The following is a 24,114-nucleotide window of genomic DNA, read 5'->3' on the forward strand; positions in this document are numbered from 1 at the left end:
TTTCTTGGAGAACAAGTATGAGATGAGAAAATTTGGGATAATGTTTGTTTTTGCAGGTGGTCTTTCCCGAGAGAGAATCATGATAGCTTCACTCTTGGTCTCCCTGGGAGTGCAGTCACCCCATAGAGAGGATTTATGGCAGCGTCATTTCCCAGAAGTTTCTGCATCTAGTCAGATAAGGGAAGTTTGAGAACACTTCTTTCTGCATCTGTTGAATCTTAAATGTTTGCAATTTAAAATAATCTTCATACCAAATCTGGGGTTCCAAGTGAGCAAACACACTAAATATACAGCCCCATTTAGAGATTTTTCATACAAAATAAATAGTCTGTTGAGTCAAAGATAGGCATCTTCACTTAAGAGAATGGAATAGTCAAGGAGAAAGGTCAGCCAATCATCCAGTGAAATAAGCTGAATTCATCCTAGTGATCACTGGGTAATAGATACCACAGCCAAAAAACCCTTATATTCCGGAGACTGCATTGTCTGACCATAATGCAATAAAACTAAAATCAAAGTAATATATTAAATATCTAAAAAAATTTTAAAAATTGTGAAAAAATGAAAAAGTAAATAAATTGAAATAAAAGCATGTAACAAATATGACAGAGTAAATATATTTAATGTATACTGAGCTTGTACAAATTAGTAAGAATAATTCTAAAACCACAATAGAAAAACAAAGGCAAGCAGGAAAACAAATGCAAACGACAAACAGGTACCGTCAGTCCTCCTTATTCGCGGATTCTGTATTTGTGAATTCAACTACTTGCTAAAATTTATTTGTAATCCCAAAGCAATACTCTTAGTATTTTTTGTGGTCATTCATGGATATGATCAGAGCAGCAAAAAAATTGAGTTGCCTGATGTGCACCTTCCCAGCTGAGGTCAAACAAGGCAATGCTCTGCCTTTTTGTTTCCACTTTCATACTGTATACAAATTTCCTTTTCCTGGTCTTTTTAGTACTACATTTTTCTCATTTTTGTGCTTTCTGTTGGTGATTTGGCTGTTTTAAATGGCCCCCATGTGTCTTGCTGAAGTGCTGTCTCATATTCCTAAGCTCAAGAACACTGTGATGTGCCTTATGGAAAAAATATGTGCGTTAAGTAAGCTTTATTCAGGCATGAGTTACAGCACAACTGGCCATGAGTTCAATGTTAATGAGTCAACAATTTATATTTAATAAGGTGTCTTTAAACAGAAGCACACATAAAATAAGTTTATGTATTGATCTGTTGATGAAAATATTGTGACCAGAGGCTCTCAAGAGCACAACCCTGGAATTCCCCAGGAGCAATGGTTCAATACTGGTTAATTCAGTGTTCACTGCAACTTTACAGAATATAACTATAATGAGTAATGAAAATCTACTCTATTTGAAAAATTAAAACTGATTAATAATCAGGGAAAGCCAAATTAATTAATATTAAGCTGCATTATTTTAACCTATCAGATTTGGAAATTTTTTTTTTTTTTAGGAAAGAAAAAAAGTGCATCAGTGTTGAGCAGAGCATTGTTAAATCAAGTCTGCAACAGAAATATAGACTGGCACCACCTTTTGAAAAAGTAAATTGACAATATGCATAAATAGCCTTACACTTGTTCATAACTTTGGACTCCGTAAATTTTTTAGGAATTGGTACTGGTACTAGGGAAATTACTAGATCTGTGAACAAAAGTCTCCCTGTCATGTTGTTAATTACAGTATTATTCCTAAAAGAGACCAATATAGAAAACTCAACTTCTAATTTTCTCCATCTCACATTTAAGTGGAAGCACAACACTGCTCTTTTCAAAAACAGTAAAGAAGAAACTGCTGGCAAGGAAAAGAATCCCTATCAAAGAGAATAGTGAACCAAAGAGATTTACTGCTTTCAGAGCAACTAAAAGCTCAGTTAAAAAAATAAATAAATAAATAAATAAAAGAGAGAGAGAGAAACCTTGGATATTTCTAAAATAAAGATCCACTAGAAAGCTTTCTTGAACAAACAGTGTACAAAAATGAGGGTCACTTGTCTTAAAACAAGAACCCTCATGAAGCCTTTGGCTAACACAACGCTGAATAAAGATTCTATTAAATAACAATTGATTAGTTTGGTCCCCTTAAGAACACTTTCAGCTCCTTTTCTTAAAGTTTGAATGGCTGCTCAAGTCTAAACCACTCAGCATTAAATTCTAAATAAAGTTTGCAGTTCAGTGCTCTTTTTTTTTAAAGTTCTAATTCTTTGGAAGAGTTCCTTACTGCCAAGAAATACCAACATTGCTGCCTCACCTCTGGGGATAGATGCGAAGATACTAAGAAAGATGATGTTTAAAATGCAAATGCTTTACCTTTAAATTCATGGCACACAGAATTATATCCAGGATGCTTATGTGTAATATCTTGTTTCTGATATACACAAACTACAGATTGGTAGCAGTCACTATTGAGATATTCAGATCCAGAGATACAGTAATATAAATGCATCTAGTATAAGTTTAGCTGCTAGAAAATACATGCAATTTTAAAGCAACACTCTCCATTCCCTAAAATCCTAAAGAGTAGTTAATTAACAGGCAATTCCTGAAACATTAAAGAAAAATCAAATAAGGAAAAAAGGCAATAATAAAATTGTTCTCAAGGAAAACTCAGAATTAAGTAAATGTGTGCGTGTGTGTACATATATACACACACTTCAAGAAGGGAGGCATATTAATGCCAGGCAAACGTTCTATTTCACTTTTTCTTTGCTCTTATTGAAGTACAGTTTGCATATACTATCATATTGGTTGCAGGTGTACAACATAGTGAGTGAGATACAACATTTATATACATTACCAATTGCTCACCATGGTAAGTCTAGTAAACCTTCTGTCACTATACAAAGTTATTACAGTATTATTGACTATATTCCATATACTGTTCATTACATCTCCGTGACATTAATTTCACAGCTGGAAGTTTGTACCTCTTAATCTCCTTCACCTATTTTGTCCCCCCACTGCCCTGGTAACCACCTGTTTGTTCTCTATATCTATATCTGTTCTGTTTTGCTTGTTCATTTGTTTTGCTTTTTAGGTTCCACATATAAATGAAATCATATGGTATTTGTTTTTCTCTGTATGACATATTTTAGTTAGCATACTATTCTCTAGGTTCATCCATGTTGTCACAAATGGCAAGATTTCATTATTTTTTATGGGTGAGTAATGACCCATTTTGTGTGTGTATCTAGATCCATATCTAACTATAGATAGATAGATACGGATAAAGATATAGGTATAAATATCAAATCCATCTTTATCCATTCATTCATCAACAGACACTGAGGTTGTTTCCATATCTTGCCCATCGTAATGCAATGAACATAGGGGTGCATTATCTCTTTCCAAATAAGCATTAAAAATTTTTTTTGAATAAATACCCGGAAGTGGAAGTGCTGGATCATATAATAGTTCAATCTTTAATTTTCTGAGAAACCTCTATACTTTTTTCTATAGTGGCTGCACCAATTTGCATTGCTACCAACAGTTCATGAGAGTTCCTTTTTCTTCACATTCTTGCCCACACTTGCTTTTTGTTGTCTTTTTGATAATAGTCATTCTGATAGGCATGAGGTGATATTTCACTGTGGCTTTGATTTGCATTTCCCTGATGATTAGTGATGTTAGTGATACTGAGCATATTTTCATGTGTCTGTTGGCCATCTGTAGGTCTTCTTTAGAAAAATTTCTATTCAGGTCCTCTGCCCATTTTAAATTAGATTGCTTGTTTGCTAGCTTGTTTGCTTGTTTGTTTTTTGAGTTGTATAAGTTCTCTATACATTTTTATATTAAACCGTTATTGGATATATCATTTGCAAATATCTTCACCCATTCAGAGGGTTGCTTTTGAATTTGCTGATGGTCTCATTCACTGTGAAAAAGCTTTTTAGTCTGATGTAGTCCTATTTCTTTATTTTTGCTTTTATTGCCCTTGACTGAGGAGACAGATCCAAAGTAATATTGTTAACATCAATATCAAAGAGCATACTTTCAATGTTTTCTTCTAGGTGTTTTATGGTTTAAGGCCTAAACTTAAGTCTTTAATCCATTTTGAGCTTATTTTTATATATGGTGTAAGAAAGTGGTTCATTTTCATTCTTTTGCACATAGCTGTCCAGTTTTCCCAACATCAGTTATTGAAGAGACTTGCCTTTTCTCCACTGTATATTCTTGGCTACTTTGTCATAAATTAATTGACCACATAAGTATATGTTTATTTCTGGGCTCTCAATTCTGTTCTATTGATCTCTGTGTCTGTCTTTATGGCAGTACCATACAATTTTGATTACTATAGCTTTGTAGTATAGTTTTAAATCAAGGATTGTGATACATCCAGCTTTGTTCTTCTTCCTTAAGATTGCTTTGGTTATTCAGGGTCTTTTCTGGTTCCACACAAATTTTAGGATTATTTGTTCCAGTTCTGTAAAATGCTATTTTGATAAGCATTACATTGAATCTGTAAATTCATTTGGTAACACAGACATATTGACAATATTCAGTCTCCCACTCCATGAGCACAGAACACCTTTCCATTACTTTGTGTCTTCTTCAATTATTTTTCATTAATGTCTTGTGATTTTAAATATACAGGTCTTTAATCTCCTTGGTTACATTTATTCTTAGGTATTTTATTATTTTTGATGCAATTGTAAATGGGATTGTTTCCTTAATTTTGCTTTCTGATAATTTGTAATTAGTGTATAGAAACATAATAGATTCCTGTATATTAGTCTTGCATCCTGCAACCTTGCTGATTTACTAGTTCTAATAGTTTTGGGGTGGAGTCTTAAGAGTTGTCTATATATAGTATAACTTTTAAAATTATTTTCTATTTTTGCTGTTTTAATCGAGAGATTTCCACTACCCTGTCTTCCAGATTGCTGATTTGTTCTGTGTTCTCAATCTGCTGTTGATTCTAGTGTATTTTTCATTTCAGTTACTGTATTCTTCAGTTCTGATGTGTTCTTTTTTTATGTTTTCTATCTCTTTGTTGAAATTCTTACTGAGTTTGTTCATTCTTCTCCCAAAACTGGTGAGCATTTTTACTACTGTTGATTTCAACTCTTTATCTAGTAAATGTCTTATCTTCGTTTTCTTTAGTTCTTTTCCCAAAGTTTTGTCCTGTTCTTTCATTTGGAAGGTATTTCTTCATCTTGTCACTTTGCCTAACTCTCTGTGTTTGTCTCTATGTATTAGATATTATATCAGCTAGGTCTCTTCATCCTGAAAGAGAGATCGCATCTAGAAGGTGTCCTGTGGGGTTCAGTGGTGCATTCTCTGCTGGTCACCAGAGCCAGGTACTCCATGGGTATTCTCCGTGTGAGCAGCATGTGTCCTTCTGTTGTTGGACTGTGATTGCTGCAAGCATGCTGGTGGGTAGGGTTTGCCCCCAGGCCAGCTGGCTGGAAGGCCCAGCTGCCACTGCTGTGGGCCTGCTGGTGGTGGGGCTGGCCCTGGGCCCCCCTGGCTGAGCAGTCCAGATGACACTTTAATGGGCACACTGTTGTGTGAGGTCAGCTCCTGGAGCAGAAACCACTTTGGAGGGGTGTCAGTACAGGCTGGGGCATCCCTCTGGGTGGGGCAGAGCTTGCCTCATGGTGCAGGAGCCACTTTGGAAGAGCACCAGTGCTAGCCAGGGTTGCTTGCTAATGGGGTGGGGCTGGAGCCACTTTGGAGGGGCCAGCTGTGGTAGGTTCTCAGGGGAACCACTGGGGCAGGGTGCACAATGTTAGCTAAGTTGATGGAGAATTACAGAAATGGTGCCCACCAGTGCCAGGCAACTGGAAGGAGAGTAAAAAAAAAAAAAAAAAAAAAAAAAATTGTCTGCCATCACTTCCATCTCCATATTATGTTTCACCAGATCCTTATCCCTCTAGCACATGCCCTAGTTAGAGAATCTCCTTGTTGTATGACCCAGGTGGTTTTCAAGCTGCTGCCTCTGCATTATGACTTGGAGCAAGTGAGTCTGTGCTGAGCCTTTCAAGAATGGAGTGTCAGTTTCCCACAGCCCTTCGCTCTCCTGGACAGAAGCCCTGCTGGTTTTCAAAGCTAGATGTTATGGAGGCTCATCTTCCCGGTGCAGTCTCCTGGGCTGGAGGCCTGATGTGAGGCTTGGACCTTCACAGTTGTCATATCTCTCCTGCCAGAGGGTGGCTACATCAGGGTGTGGGTCCTGACTAGACGGAGTTTCTGCCCCTACCTGTCTTGATGTGGCCTTTTCTTTATATTCTTAGTTATAAAAAAAATCTATTCTGCTAGTCTTCAGGTCATTCTTAGAGAGAGTTTTTCTAAATGTAGTTGTAGTTTTGATGTGTCCATGGGAGAAGGTGAGCACAGTACTCTGCCACCTTGATCTGGACTCACCGGAAATGTTCTGTTTCTAAATGAGGGGGTATCCCACAGCTATGCTTCATTCTATTAAAATGGCCCACTTGAAGGTAGTTATCTCTTTAATACTTTTGTAGCAATGTTCGTTCCTTCTTGAATTTATACTATAAACATGATGGAGAGTAAAAATCAATGAAGCAAAAATACAAATTTTATAGAACTCTCACCTATTTAGAAACAAAATTGTGATATATTCATAATCAATAACTATGAATACTCTTTCTTCTTAGTATTATTTTTCCTCTCACAAAAGAATGTAAACTTTCAAGGATTACATTCATTTGATGTAATACTTTAAACATTTTACCTTGTGATTTGACCACACTTTTTCTTTATCCCAGACAGTTTTTACTATGTAGTCCGAGAATAGGCTAAAGATAAGCAAACTTATCAGCTTGGCACTCATGTGTCATAACAATGGAGTAGGATTCAAAAAAAAAGATCATATTCTGGATTCTGTTGCTACTAATTTCCTGAGGTTGTGGGCTGGTCACTTAATCTCTCTTGACCAGATTATTGCCTTCTCTGTCAATCTTAAAAATTCTGCTTCTATGGCTCAAATGACATGTTTCAGGACTGACAATGTGATGAAGGTAGTGACTCATTAACATGAGAAATATTCATTACCATAAGAAATATTCATTACCATAAGAAACACTCTATCTCAACTACTTAAATCATTATAGAACACATGTTCTCAACACACAGACTATGACTTTTTTTGGCTTTTAGCTCTCCTTCCCAGAGATAACTAGTTATTATCATGTTCTCATGTAATCTTTCAGAGATTTTCTATGTATAAAAACTGTGTTCTGGGGCTTCCCTGGTGGTGCAGTGGTTGAGAATCTGCCTGCCAATGCAGGGGACACGGGTTCGAGCCCTGGTCTGGGAAGATCCCACATGCCGCGGAACAACTGGGCCCGTGAGCCTGCGCGTCTGGAGCCTGTGCTCCACAACAAGAGAGGCCGCGATAGTGAGAGGCCTGCGCACCGCGATGAAGAGTGGCCCCCGCTTGCCACAACTAGAAGAAAGCCCTCGCACAGAAATGAAGACCCAACACAGCCATAAATTAATTAATTAATTAATTTTAAAAAAACTGTGTTGTGTGTGTAATGTGTTTTACTGGATGTGACCCAAGACCAAACCAGTTTTAGACTTAAGTAAATGTAAGATGAAAGAAATAAAAACATCGAATTAATGATACTGATGGGGTTCAGGACACAATACTCCAAAGTATGGCACCTTGGTATTCAATATATTGAATATCTTAAGCTGAAAGAATTTGAGAAAATAGCAGAAATAGGAAAGTCACTCTGACCTTCACTCCCTTCACCCTTCTTTTCTGAAACAGGTCATAAAACTCCCATGTGAAAGGTACCCTCCATGTACCAGAAGAAAGGAAGACATTCTGATTACCATGGATGGGTAATTTGGGACTGAGAAATCTGTACAAACAAACTTTGTTAAACTAACGCTTATCTTCCTAGTTACTTTTCACCATTTACTACCCAAGCCTAGATCTCGCTGCCTTGTCAGTTCCTCACAAATTTATTGTCTTGTGTGTGTGTGTGTGTGTGTGTGTGCGTGTGTGTGTGTGTGTGTAAAAGGTATAAAAGCTTTCTGGTCCGGTCACTTCTTCAGGTCTTCATTCTCTTGTGAAGGCTCCCATGTACATGATGAAATACAATAAAATCAGTATGCTTTTATCCTGTTAATCTGCCTTCATCAGTTTAATTTTCAGACCCATCCAGGGATCCTAAGAAGGTCGAGGGAAACTTTTTCCTTCCCCACAATACAGTATATCTGTCTAGTAAGGCATATGTACTAAAAATGTGTTTTTACCTTTGGCAACATCACCTTACCTTATGAACTGTCTAGACTTTTTACCCTACTCCCTAGCCCATACCCAAGATGCTGGACCTGCCAAACTACTTCATTTCCCTGACTTATTGTTCTATTTTCTCTAAAAAAATTCATGTTGTTCCCTTTACCTAAAATATCTCCCTTCCTTCTGTCTTCTCTTCCAATTCCTACTCATTGTTCAAGACTCAGTTCAGATTAGTGCTTATAGGAAGTTAGCCTGACTTGTAAGACAAAGTTAGGCACATCTCTCCTAAAACTCTTATTCAATTGCTATTGTTTTTAAGGTCTGTTTTTCGCACTAGACAGTGACTTTAAATGTCAGGCAACACAACCTGGATGCTATGCATCTTTGCATCCCTACTTCTAAATACCAGGCCATCAGAGGAAGGGCTTGAATTTTTTCTGTCATTAATAAAGAAGCCATTGATAGCACTGTTAACGTTAAGTTGTATTTTATTCAGAATTCTTTCCTTTTAGATATTTCATTTCAGTCAGGGTGTCATTTTGTACATGCTAAAGGCCATCTTTTACAAGGCACTTTTATATCTCTACTGTATGACTGAGAGTATAAACATGAGTAGCCTTTGTATAAAAGTAAGGTATTTGCAACAAAAATATGCTATTCAAATTTATGAACTATTCCAGTCTTGTCAATGACACTGCACTTCTATCTCTTTCCATCTAAAGCATTTCAGCTTCTTTCGATATTTATTTTCATCATATATTTTCAGCAACTGAAAGGATGGAATCTATAAATTAATCTAGCAATTACATTAAAATTATAAATATTAATTTTTTCACCAAAGGCATTTTTTCAATAGCTACTTATTGGACCAGGTTCTGTTCTAAGAGCTGAATATATAGCAGTGAACACAACATACAACATAACTAGAACTTTAGAGCTTAAATTCTAGTGAGGTGAGCAGAGTCAAAAAATAAATAAGTGAAATACTTAGAATCTTATATGCTAATAATGCTATGGAAAAAAAATATAGCAGGAAATGAGTTGGGTAACACTGGGAGGGGGGTTTGATTTGAGTCAGGTAGTCAGGGAAGACCTTACTGAGAAACAAATACTCAGGAGGTAAGGCAATGCACCATGTATTATTAAGGAAGAAGCACTCCAGATAAAGAGAATAGCAAGGCCCTTAGGTAAATATATCCAGTTAATATCCAAGAGCAGCAACGTGGCAGTGCGAGCTGCAGAGTGGAGGGAGGAGGAGGAAAGCTGTGAGTCATGAGGTTAAAGAGGTAAAGAAATAAGAACTTTAACTATGGAGAAGACTTTGGCTTTTATTTTGAGGGATATGTGAAGCCATTGGCAAATTCAAAGCAGAGGAGGGCTATGATCTAACATACATTTTAATAGGATGTTGGGTTAGAAACAGAAGAAGAAAAACCAAGGAGCAAGAGAAGATACTCAAAAGAGGTGGCATGTGTCACAAGCTGGATCCTAAGGTACATGGGAAAGATTTGTGAAATTTACAAGGGATGAATCTACATTTTTCATCCCTATCATCCTCTAGTGATAGGTGCCAACAGACAAATGGTGAGTGGTGAGATCGACATATTGGGAGTACTATACTAACCTTTCTATCCTCAAAATGTTTGGTGTCTGAGATGAAAAAACTATAAATACGAATATGAAATGAAAGTATAATGAAGCAAAAGAGGGGAGAGGTAGGGTTAAGGAATAAGGTGACCTTTAAGGATAACCACAAACATAGACAGCAATTCTCAATTATTTAGCATCTCTTGACTATGGTTTCAAGGTATTACTACACAGATATACTTAGCTGTTAGAAGTGTTTTAATAGAGACATATCGTACTCCAAGTATATGAAGAAGTTATTGTTATTGCAGTTTGGGCTGCGATAACAAAGATACTATAGACTAAATGGCTTAAACAACAAACATGTATTTCTCACAGTTCTGGAGGCTGGGAAGTTCGAGATCAAGGCATCAGCAGATTCAAGGTCTGATGCATAGATGACTGTCTTCTCACTGTGTCCTCACATAGTGGGGAGAGAGAGAGAGAGTGAGTTCTGGGCTCTTCATCCCTTTATAAAAGCACCAATACCATCATGGGGGCTCCACCTCCATGACCTCATCTAAATCTAATTACCTCCTAAAGGCACCACCTCCAAAAATCATCACATTGGGTATTAAACCTAACACGAGTTCTGAGAGGACACAAACACTTACTCCATAGCATCCAGGTTGGATGCAGCCTGTGAAAAGCTGAAAATTATCTTACTAGTCATTGTACTCAATCTAAGCAATGAAATGCCAACTGAAGATGCCAGTAACGAGAATCACATGGTTGGAAAGGTTCTACGATGACTTCTCAAAGAAATATAGAGGATGGATTGCAGATGAGTTCAAGAAGAAGGAAACTAGAGGCCTAGAGGTCATTTGCAAGCATATTACCTTAGTTCAGATCTTTGGGAGTCAGAAAAAAATAAAGAATATTTATGGGGTTTTAATAAAACCTAATTAAATGGGTTAACTGACAAGTCTCCTACATTCTGAAATAACATAAAGACATTATGAAAGGGAATGATTAAGTAGAATATATATGTATTCTCCATGTTTTGTCTGTATTACGGTACTAATATTAACGATTCTGATCATGACACCAAAATGCAATTTTATTCTAAATAAAAATAATGAAGAGTTTTCTTCTTTTCCTTTGAAACTATGTTTAAAGACCTGTTCTGTAAATAGCAATGTTTACCTTGACAATATGATGTTAAATGTAATGATCATTTTTGATGCCTAAGCAAAAGAACTATGTATTGCACACATATACTTCTGTCCTATTACTGTGATTTGTCATTAGTATATTTAAAACTGTTACAGTTGTAAGAGGAAACTTCATCATTTTGATTTTGAAATATGAATATTATAGAAATATATGTATTCATTATAGAATATAAATTTATCACATTAAAATATGGAAATTGAATTAAAATGAGTTCTTTATATTTACAAATACTTGAAACAAATATTCAGTGGTTATTTTTGTCTTTTTAAAAAATTGTTTTTGCTAACATTCCTAGGCAATTTATGTAAATATGATGTGTAAGTTATCTAGATAATCGCTTTTATATTTCTTCTAATTGCAGTATAATCCACACCTTTCACTAAATCTTTAAACTGTTTTCAGTTATGTGTTACACACTTAATCAATTTTAATCAATAATTCAGTAGGCCCACCATCTGCCTGACAGCTCCTAAAGAACTTCTACCAAATCCCAGGGACTTCTTGGAAAGTAACAGGTAAACCAGTATAATCTTCATTTTTACTGTAGAGTAAATTGAAGCCTGAAAAGTTTATGTAATTTCCTCAGTGTAACAGAGGAGGAACAGAACTGAGACCATGACAATGATTTTTTTCACAAATTCAGTACCTTTTTTAATATTCCACCTTGACAAAAAATCACTTTGTTCAACAAAGAATGGCAATTTTGTATTACGTATGCACTGTTATTTCCACAAGATGACATTTCCATCTTCTTACCACACACTGATCACACATTCTGATTTTCCTTTGATTGCATATTTTATGAGGTTCTGTTCTTAGTCTTGAAGCTCATTTTGCTATTCCCTGACCATTTACATAACCTTGTTAGCTAGTATATAACATTAAGCTGTCTGATCATGTTTATATCTTTCCGTTTCATACTTCCAACAGATTTTATTAAAATTTTACTTAATCCTTTTTTGTGATTATTAATAAAGATTACAAGCAAACCTAGGAATGACTTAAGTACCTTTTCATTTATCATTGACCTTACCCTGCTGTCATTTTTCCTTCTCCAAATCAATACAATGAAAGTAATTTCATCTATTTTATGAACAGGAAGATAATGTGGTCCCTGTAGGATAAGAATTATATGTTTGTTTATTTCACTTTTTTTTGGTAATTCAAAAGTGACATTTTAGATGTGGTCGAACTTAAATATTGAATACTACTGCTCTTAGAGTTCATTCTTGGTGCTTTGTGCTACTTTTAGTGGAGTTTGTTTTAAAATACTTGTACTGTTGTCTTTTTAAAATGTTTCAGAATCAAGTTGCACCAGATACTAAGAGACAGATGGTAAGTAGTTTTAACTCCAAGCAATTGAATAGGAAGTGGAGAAAGAAAAAGAAAATAAGAAAAAAAAACACAAAAATTGGAAGGCTTAGAAATATCTTGGATTGATCTTATCATGAGAGACTAACATATTAGACTACTTCACTGCTTTCTTTTCCCAATTATATAGTGATTCCTAACTTTAAAGAAGTATTGACATGGGATTGGGGCAAATAATATAAATTTAAACCTTCTGAATATTAGCAGAAAAGTTATTTCAAAAAGATAAAACTGAAGAACAGTCCTATAGTATGGTTCCAAATAAGTATGCAATACGTTTATTCCAAAGAATAGGAAGTGATGAATTTCTGTAAATGTCAGTCTCAGAAATGCAATTTGTTGACTTCAAGATGAATTAAACTGACTTAATTAACTTACAATGTAACCCAATCAAATAAACAGACAAAAACATAAATAGCTAAACAAATCACTAATCTCTGAAATATACCAGTGTTTCTCAAATTTACTAATTTAAAAAGAAGTGCTGGGTTCTTGTTCAACATATGGATTCCTAGGCCATCTCTGGAGATAGTAAGCCAACAGGCTTGAATAGTACTAAGGTATAATCATTTTTAATCAAGTCCCCAAATCAGGCAAGTATGAGAAACACTGAGACAAAGGGTCAGTTGCTGGCATGGGTCATGGTCTTGAGATACATTATTTGTTTGTAATTCTGAATTTGACAGTCAATATATTTTAAAGTAAAAATAAGGATTTGGTTTGAATTAAAAAAATAAGTTCAGACTTTTCCTGAATGTATCATTTGTAAAATCTATCCTTTTGTATGTCTTCCTGTCTGCATTAAGTTACTTGAGCACGGGAACTAGACTGTCCTTATTTAGAGCTTAACTCCCAATACCAAAGTCCAGAAACTTTTGCATCATCCTTGATCAAACTTTTTGCTAAATGAGTGAATGCATTAATTACTATGTACGGAAATTACCTGTATGAGGGAATATTTTAGTTTATTCAGAGATAAAAAAATTTAAGAATTTGAAGATTCAAATATACTAAATGCACAGTTTGTATTAAATATTTTTGTCCCCTGGAAATGGCTACCAACTATTCCATAGATAAAGGGGGAAAAAAACCTCCTGATTTTCAATTTCAGGTACTTCCAATGATCATGTCCCACTACCAAATAACTATTATGTCTTCTAGATGCACCCCAAAAATCAGTTGACTTCCAACCAGGTATACTATTTGTTCCCTTTCCATGATCGATTGCCTTTTCGAACTCTTTTTAACAGAACACATCATTTTCTTTCAAATAGCTGGTCAAAAAGTTGACTTTTTTACAGCAGTTCACATGTTTATAAAGCTCTCTTTAGGACTATACGGAATGTAACAGATAGAAATTTCCTAAATATCTCCTTTTCTGAGAGTAAAGAGATAGAAATATATATATTATATATATATATATATTACATATATTTCACTGAATCCAATTCTAAGCACTTAACAAAATAATTTAAAAACACAGTTTGCACAGTCTGGATCAAACTCTGTTATAATGTTTTTAATATACATTATTGAATTTTTAGCTCTCACAACAATCCAATGAGATACTTTATTATCTCCATGTAAGAGAGGAGGTACCTAAGTCTCTAATTTCCTTTTTTGGGAATTCTTGTATAGGAATTTATAAAAATTACAACTCTATTAATATTGTTAGAAATTCTCAAAGCTCAAGACAAACATACAAACTTGTCCTTAAAATTCAAAGCAATATTAGTAACTACAGTAAAGCAATGTCTATAGGGAATTCTGAAATACTACATGGACGCACTTAAAAGAAAAAGCCTGCCTTCTCAGGAGATATCAGAGATTTCTGTGTTGCATACTAACTGCTCAGGCGGTTAATTTGCACTAATCAGCTGGAGACAAAGGGAGAGAAATTTACAGTAACTTGATGAGTTAATTTTGTGTTTTATAGTCATTGTCTTCCTGGGTTGCTAAATGCTCCATCTTTAACATAGTTTTGAGATATTACAGATGCCCTCCTCAAAACCAGGCACCACATTTGTGAACACTTAAAGTCATCTGAATGTTCTTGCACTCATTTGTTCTAAAAGGAAACCTAGGTCCTCTACACTGAAAAAGAATAAGAAAAGGATAGACTGAGGGCCTTTCCAAATACTCCCAACAGATTCTCCCCCCCTACAGTCTCTTTCCCTACATTTTATTTAAAGGTCTCTATGCATAATCTTTCAAAACATTTGTTAAATATTCTAGGAGTTTTCAAATTAAAAATAAGGTGGCAGACATATTCTCTTTAAAGAGTGAGAGAGGAGAGTGCAGCTTCACACTGACACTTGGGAGATGATTACATCCTCTTCCCAAAGGACTGAATAAAGTATGCCATTTTCATGAATATACTCTATTATGGTCTCAAGATTACCACATCAAAATACTTTAATTGCAAAGAGAAAGTACACTGTCCTGGAGAAAACTAAAGCAATAAATCAAAAAGTAATTTATGCATGTCCTGTTAAGATTTTAAAGACCAAAAACACCGTTCAATGTTAAACCCAAGAGACCTTTCACTTTTTTTCAATTCAATTCAGGAAAGCCATTAAGTGTCATGTATAAAGAACTGTGCTCTCAGAGTAGGGGATACTAAGATGAATATGGTCTCCAATCCTGGCCTAAGGAGGGTCTTCCATATTGCTTTCAACAAGCAAATGAATATCTATCATACTGAAGGTCTATACTAATCATAACTTTGTATTCTAGCAAAAGATTACCAAAAATACTTCTCATGATTTTGAGGGGGAAAAATGTTGCTTAATAAAATAAAAATAAAAATAAAAAGAGAGAGAGAGAGAGAGAGAGAGAAGGCAGGAAATACTCAATTATTTAGAAACATGCTGCAGTTCTGGCACCTTTCACTTATTACAGCTCTCCATAAGTAACAGAAGTTCTGGAAGAAGAATAAGCATTTAACTCTCTGATGATGAATAAATTCCACAATTGAAATTCTCCATTTTTTTTTTAAAGAAAATGATGCATGGATTAAAGCAGTTTACTTTACACCAGTCAAAATACTGGTTTCTTGTAATGTAACCAAAACCTCAAGGAAAGCAGATTTTTTTTTTTTTTTTTTTTTTTTTTTCTGTTAAGAATCTAATAGAAAAGGCTTTGGGATGGGACTTTTAGTCCATTCCTTTTGAAAGTGAATTTGATAACCATATACTATCCACATTTTTTTTTTAATGCCTAAGTTTGATCATCTCTAAAATGGGTATTATATTTAGGTTGAAGAATATGAAATTAACAATGTTTGATCATTTTTAACCTATACAAAGGGCAATATATCAACCAATTTCCCTCTCTCAGATACCATATAGTATGATTATATCAAATGGAAACTCTTGTGTAAATATTTTGTAAATTCTAAATGGCTATCAGATATAAAGTAAAATAAGATAAAACTTTCACGTAAATAGTCATAATTCTCTGGAAAATTTCTGGTATTTTTACTTTTAAATCTAAAGTTTTGTGATTTTGTGTTCTAAAGTGGGCTCATCATTTTGCTCTTGGGTCTGAAATGAAGAAAACGTAAAACCAAGGCAATTCCTTCAGACAGAGAATGATTGCTTTATTTTATTTTACTTATTCTACTTCATTAGTCTAGACTCAGTCATGAGAATCCTGACAGGACTTCATAACAAGAAGTTATAGTCAGAAAACATCAGGTATTAATTAAGATGCCCCTCAATTCAACTTCACCTTATAGAATCCACCACGAATTGTACACTGGAATTCTGCTCTAATAACTTTTAACAATAATGAAAACATAATATTAATGGCTTTATTGGGACTTTTTCAGGGTTAGCTTCTGGGTTAAGCAATTTATGTATTTTAGAGAGCACAGGTCCTTGGAAAAGACAGAGTTGGTTTGGAATCCAATCCTAATAGTGCCGTTTAGCAGCTATGAGGTATTGGCAAGGTATTAAATCTCTGCAAACCTCAGTTTCCTCATCTGTGTGATGGAAACATGAACAATAAAACTTCACAGAGCTATCGTCAAATTTAAATGCAATAATCCATGTGAATGTTAAACTATACCTTGTTTAGAAGTATCTATAAATCCTATTATAAATCTGATAATTCAGAGATATCACAGTAGACCACATCTGAGGGATTTATAACATCACCCCATCCAAACCTCAGCCTCGGGAAGGATTATATCACTTGACAACTTATGATGAGAGTACAGTCAGAGAAAGTAGGTACCTTAACATAACAGTTGCTTTGCCTTGTCACCAGATGGTCAGTGTGTCTTCTTTAGTAACTTTTGAAGTCCTAGCTTTGGCCTTTTAAGAAGTGAACTGTTAAATACACATATATAATTGAGAGCTTCCTTAACTATTTCAAATGCTTTATCATCTCTGTATCTGGTTGCAAGTTACAGTATTAACACATTATTGACCGGGGGATTTTTGCAGAAACTAACGCCTGTGGCCATAATATGTCTCCGGTCAAAAATGTGTTAATAAATACTCTGAATATATCTCTTTAATGTATATACTTTAACAAACTTATGTTCTGTAAGAGTATTTAACTATTACTCTAAGCAAGCTCTCTGATATACAGAATTACAACACGAAATGATCAAATTTTGAGTCATGTTTTGTTTGTGAGGTATCACATTTGTTACTTCTGTCTAAATGCTAAATTGACCCTTAAAACTACCTTTTTCATAAAAAGTTATAGCTCTATTAGTCAATAAAAACATATTCCAAACCAATAGTTCACTTTTATACAATTCTCACATATTTTGGAGAAAGGCAACTAACTACATCTTCCTCACAATTTTCTAGCTTCAATTTATCTAAACTGCTTTTTGCTCTCCCCTGTTATCTTCTTAAATGCTTTTCTATTTGAAATAAAAGAAAAAGTTTGAATGGGAAATAGATACATTTCCTATAAATTTAGCAAGCTTGATGTGGCACATCTCAGTTGGGATTAGTTCTAAAAGTGATACATAAATTCTTAGCTCCTTTCAGAATGAAAATATTTTTTTTGAACAGAAAGTAACTGGAGGAGAGGAAATGAGAGAAGGAGATGGGGGGAGAGAGGGAGGTCGGAAATTAAGCACATTTCTTTATTTGTTAAATTATTTTTCCATTTAAAGTCTGATAACAAAATAAATAAAATGTTCACAAAATATGAAATGAAAGCATAAATAAAAGTGGTAGCACAGAAAAGACCAAAATTGGTAGTAAAATAAAATAGAGCTTGGTGATCTCACCAAAGTTAGAAACTTGTGTACATTATTTATGTGTTTGATTTCCCAAGGCTATTGATATTTTATAAATTTTCTCTTTTATTTTTTCTCTTCTCCTTTCCTTTCCCTCATTTTCCCTATTTACCAGAAAAAAAAAAAATTATAATAGCTGGAAACTTTTCTTTCTCTACTCTTTTCAGGTATTTAAATCTGAGGACAATTTTACAAAGTCTAACAGTTTGCTGGGAAGCACCATATTGTTATTCTCTCACTCAGCTTCTTTGTGTGTCTTTTTCTTTTATTTGTCAATACCAAAATGATGTATTGCACACAAAAACTGTAATAGAATTCTTTTAAGAAACTCAAACAAATATAAGATAGTATATATTCTTTCTCTATCATTTTAGGTATATAGCCATGTTAATTCATCTCTGTGGAGCTGTTCTGTGATAATTACACTTTCCTTTCATTTTGATACCTAGTTTTATAGTTCCAAGGTCCTTCTTTTCATTGAATTAAACCTTACTTTATGACCTCATTCACCCATTTCTGCCCCTTTTTAGCTTATCTAACTATTCCAGCTCACCTAACCTTTACATTGTTTAGAGTAGGATGAAGAAATCCTTTGTACATCGTTGAAGAGGTAAAGTGGCAAGTAAAAGACAGGAAGGAATACTTGAAAGAACAAATTAAAAGACACAAAATGATCCCATTTACATTGAGATAGATTTTTCCATATTTTGCAGGACATTTAAAAGCAGCTTTGCTAATTTACCATATAAGAAAATGACCCAGGTTGTTTCTATTTTTCTTGCTGCATGCATCTTGAGAAGGGTGGTAGAGATGGATTTTATATATACTTATACTAAAATTACAAAATCAACAGTATCTGCTCTCTGGACCACTAATCTTTCACTTTCCCCCTTCTGGGTTGTCAGTCTAATTACCTAGAGAATAAAATCATATTTGTCATAATACCACCCAGGTGCTTTAAAAAAGTAACAAAATTAAGGCTATGGGAAAAAAAAGAAGAAATGATTTTTAAAGAATTAAATAGCAGTGAAAGAATAAAGTTTAAATCAAAGTATCTACAGAACGAAGAGCTATGCAAAACATCTGAATGCCCAGGATGACAATCTCCTTTGGAGAAAATGAAGATAATTATCTTAGTTAAAAAAGGCGATTAATAACTTCAATGATTGTGTTATAAACAAACTTGCTATGTTGATACCTTCAAACCTTCAGGATGTTAGCAACACCTGTCCAGAATTTAAAAGAGCCATGGCTCATTTCTCCTTTCTCTTCCTTGAGAATGCTGTTGGGTAGAGGATAGGACATAGAGAAAGTGACAGCAGCTTGTAGATGGTTAAGGAGAAGAGGTGAGCTTATGAATACGGGAAAATTCTGAGATGGAAAGAACACAGGAAAAGAAAGGAAGTGCACTTGGGGATATAGGTATGCATATAGCTGATTCACTTCATTGTACAGCAGAAACTAACACAGCATGGTAAAGCAATTATACTCCAATAAAAATAAATAAACAAACAAACAAACATAGGAAAAAAAAACTCATGGTTTATGTTGCTAGTGTCCTCTTGTTCTTGTCTGTCTTCTATTTGGCAGACATTCTTTTATTCTGTAGCCAGAATGATCCTTTAACAAATCTATCTACTTCTTCCACTGACTTGCCCTTGCACATTCGAGGCACACACTATCTTTCCTGATATGCTCCAACTACAAACTGGCTGCAGTCTAACTACCCAGTGATACTGTATCTTGCACTGGGAAAAACTGTTTCCCAGCACACAAGATATTCCTAATAAAGAAGAGAATTTCATTCCGTATGTGTGGTGGAAAAACATTAAAGGGCTGTTAGCGCAATACTGATACATATATAGATCTGCTCTCTTAGCACTTTATCATTATTTAGGTCAGATAACTACAAAAAGCTCAAGTGTCACAGTCCCAGACTCTAAGCCCGTAAGGTTCTGTCCATCCCATTTTCTGAGCCTGTCTACAACTCCCTGCAAACACAGGAAACCCTTCCACTGAGCCTTTTAAAATGTAATGTCTGTCATCAGTAAAATCCTTTGTATTCTTAACCTCTAAATTCTGCTCAGCTTTTCTGTCCTGCCTGAAATCTGACTCTCACTGGGCCTTCTCAGTTGATAGCTGTTTTTTACCCAGACCCCTTCTTTTCTCCCTTACCATTTGAGTCTGGAGGTTTTGAAGCTCATTGCAACCAGATTATTCTCCCTTCTCCAGCCCTCAAAGTCCCTACCCTTTGATTTCTTGCCCTCTGATGACATTATTTATTATCCTTGTTTCAGTTCTTTCCTGATTCAGGTCAGGAACTTCCTCACCAGGTCTCCGAAACAACTTTTGCTTAATTCTTTATGATTTTAATACACATGAAGAGACTTTTTCTAATACAGTAGCCTCTTGGATCCTTGATCTTTTCTCCTGAAATGATCATGTTTTCCCCCATACCTCAACCAACCACTCCCATGGTTATAGTTTAGACGTTTTCATTACCAAAATATGTGATCTCTCTATAATTTCAATTTCCAGTGCACCATTCCATGAACCCAGCCTCCCATCTTTCCAGCTCGTGTTCTCTAGTATCTCCACCCAACAAGCCTTCAACCCCACAGATCATGAATACACTTTCAACTGTCTTGCCCCACTTCCCTATGACCTTACTTCCTTTTATAACCACTTTAAATTCTATGTCTGATCATTTATTTATTCCATTGAAAACATCCTCAACTTCTGTATATCTCTTTCTCTTTGTGCAGTTATACTACTTTGTGCCTACACCCACACAGGTGAATGTGGTTGGAAACACACACACACACACACACAAACACACAATCTTGCTAGTGCTGGCTTGCAAAATATGCTACTCCAAAATATGCCACTTTGGCATAAGGATTATTTTGAGCTGCAAACTATTAAGAAGAAGGAGAGACAAGAAAAGCTCTCTGCTTTCCCCCTATTTGCCTAAAAGCAGGACATAAATTTGCAAAGATGTCTCCTTTCCCCTTTCTACCAGGAAGGACAAAAGTTAATCATGGGAGACTTTAGATCCTTATCAGCCTGAAGACAGAACCAGAAGAATTTATATAACAAACTTCACTAACCAGCCCTTATCTTCCATTAGTTTCCCATATATTTGCCTTCTCACAATTTGCCATCTCTGAGACTCAAGGTCCTTCCCCTTTGCCTTATTACTTGTCAAAAAATTTATTATTCCTTTGCTAAGATGCTGTATAAACCCAAATTCTTCTCAACCCTTGAGTTACACATCCCTGTGTTTCTCCCATGTATATAAGAAATATACATGCTGATAAATTTCTGTTTGTTTTTCTCTTGTAAATCTTTTGTTACAGAGCCCCAGGTGAAAACCTGGAAGGGTAGAAGGAAAAATATTTTTTTCCTCTTCTAATAGTCTTATTATACATTCATGACCATAGTCTCAGTAATCACAGCAATTACACTACATTTCCCTGGTTTGCGCTCTCTCCTACTCTCTTAGACCTGTACTACTCAAGTCCATGAAATGTTTGCAACAAGCCTACAAAAAAATACGTAGTGGCATTAAGAGAAATCATTTGGGACATTTTACAGCAATTTGACAGAGTAATTTTATGTCTGATAAATATGATATTTTCAACTAGATTTGTATCTTATGTCTTTTTAGATTTTAATTTTTTTAATAATTAATTTTATTGTAACTTACGCAAGCATCATTCTACCACCCACTGGAAATCAAAACAAACAAAAAATCTGGTCCTTCACCACAGATAGTTTGAGATATGCTGTCTTAGATATCTATTTGATATCCTCATTGGCTCAAACCGCTAATAATTCATTTTCTATACTTGCTCCCAGCTTTCCTTTTACAGAGAAAATAGAAGCAATTAGAAGTAAATTTCCACCACCAACAGATCTAGCCACCTACTTGCAACTGTACTCATATGGTTTACCTGCTGTCCTAGCTGTTATGCTTGAACTGCCTATCACTGGTAGGGTACAAACCTTCCATTGTAAACTAGAACACCTAACTCCTCTCTGCTCTTGGACACTGCTCCAGCAGGACTCTCCATTCTTGTCTGTATCCTCAATTTATCACCCTCCACAGGATCATTCTCACTGGCATATACATGTACCACTATTTCTTTTACTTAAAAACCTAAAAAAAATTCTCTTGACTCTATTTTTTTTCTAGCTATAAATTTATTTCTCCCCCTTTTTTTCCTTTCCTATTATGGCAAAACTCCATGAAATAGTTCTTTGGACTTATTGTCAATAATTTCTCTCCTCTCATTCATACCCTCTTGATGCCATTCTAATCAGGCCCTACATGATTCATTCCCCAGGTTTATGTTTCTGATCTCACTCTATTCTCTCCCTTGTTCATTCTGCCATCACCATACTATTCTCCCTGCTATTCTTCAAACATGCCACGTTCCTTCTAGTTTCAGCACCTTAGCATTCACTCTTCTGTCTGGACTGTTCTTTCTCTTGGTAGGTGCATTGCTACGTCCTTTTTTTCCTTCAGGTCTTAACTCAGAGATAACTTTCTCACTGTGGTCCTCCATGATGGCCTTGTTTGTACCTAAAACACTCCTTCAGAAAGACTTTATACTCCTATACAAAATTATCTTTCCCTGTAACAATCATCACCTTCATTTACACTGCATAATTACTTTATTCTTTTTTTGTTGTTGCTGCCACTGCTGTTGTTATTATTATTATTATTATCTATATCCTCACCTATTGGAATGTAAGGTCCACAAAGGCAAGACATCATTATGTGTTTTATTCCTAGCATATATATAGCAGTTATTTGAGGGGAAAAAATGAAGCAAAACAGGACTGGAAGCAAACTATCTAAATATGATAATGATTCTTTAATAAACCATCATAGCAAAAATTATATAGTGATGAACAAAATCCACTCTTATTAAAATCAGGAATTAAACAATGATCCTGGGCTTCCCTGGTGGCGCAGTGGTTGAGAATCTGCCTGCTAGTGCAGGAGACACGGGTTCGAGCCTTGGTCTGGGAAGATCCCACATGCTGTGGAGCAACTAGGCCCGTGAGCCACAATTACTGAGCCTGCGCGTCTGGAGCCTGTGCTCTGCAACAAGAGAGGCCGCGATAGTGAGAGGCCCGCGCACCGCGATGAAGAGTGGCCCCGGCTTGCCGCAATTGGAGAAAGCCCTCGCACAGAAACGAAGACCCAACACAGCCATAAAATAAATAAATAAATAAATAAATAAAATTAAAAAAAAAAAAAAAAACAATGATACTTGTTATCAAGAGTGTTCTATTATTTTAAATTACTTCAGTATGTGCCTAAAAGGTGTAAATATTGAAAAGTGATAAATATATGTTTATATGCAACTATAAAAAGCTATTTGTATTAAATAGGGCTTCCCTGGTGGCGCAGTGGTTGAGAATCTGCCTGCCAATGCAGGGGACACGGGTTCGAGCCCTGGTCCGGGAAGATCCCACATGCCGCGGAGCGGCTAGGCCCGTGAGCCACAACTACCGAGCCTGTGCGTCTGGAGCCTGTGCTCCGCAACAAGAGAGGCCGCGACAGTGAGAGGCCCGCGCACCGCGATGAATAGTGGCCCCCGCTTGCCACAACTAGAGAAAGCCCTTGCACAGAAACGAAGACCCAACACAGCCAAAAATAAATAAATTAAAATAAATAAATTAAAAAAAAAAACTATTTGTATTAAATAGATGATTCAGTAAAATTCCCAAGAATATGATAAATTTACAAAATCTATACTTTTCCTACATAGTAAAATAATAAAAATTGAAATGAAAAAAGAATATCTCATACATCATGGTACCTTAACTATAAGAAAGAATAGATATAACTAAGAAACACTTAGATGAAAAACAAAACTAGCCACACAGACACACACACACACACATCCCTGCAATCTTACAGTTTTATTGAAAAATTTGAAATAAGTCCTGAATAAATGAAGAAACAATCATGGAAAGAAAAATAATGTCTTAATGTTATTAAGTATCAATGTTTCACAAATTAATATACATATTTAATGCAATTTCAATAAAAACTCCCAAGTGGATTTGATTCAGGACAAAATCTCAGAACAATAAACAGATACTAAGAAATTATAAAGATCTTTTGAAAAGTTTACTGAGGAAGAACTTGTCCAGCTAGATATTAAAACTTACCATGAGGACTATACTCACAGCTGTAGAATAGAAGAATTCACATTAAACTAAGATAAATGATATCTACTATGATTACAGTTATTTAACATTTTTCTGGGGGTAAAAGCCAATGCAATTTAAAAAATAACAAAATTGGATATGAATCTGTAAAATTATAATTATTTTGTTTAATTTTATACTAGAAAACTCAAGAGACTCAACTAAAAAACTTTTATAAGAAGATAATTCAATAAAGTTGATAGG

General features: G+C 35.1%; 1 protein-coding gene across 1 annotated transcript in view; it reads right to left on the minus strand.

The window, feature by feature from the left end:
- LRP1B (LDL receptor related protein 1B) overlaps positions 1 to 24,114 on the minus strand; it is a gene marked incomplete at its 5' end in the record, with an annotated part of 1,521,642 nt that overhangs the window by 866,017 nt on the left and 631,511 nt on the right. The window lies entirely within an intron of this gene.

Source organism: Eubalaena glacialis, chromosome 1, assembly GCF_028564815.1.
Source record: "Eubalaena glacialis isolate mEubGla1 chromosome 1, mEubGla1.1.hap2.+ XY, whole genome shotgun sequence".
NCBI classification, from domain to species: Eukaryota; Metazoa; Chordata; class Mammalia; order Artiodactyla; family Balaenidae; genus Eubalaena; species Eubalaena glacialis.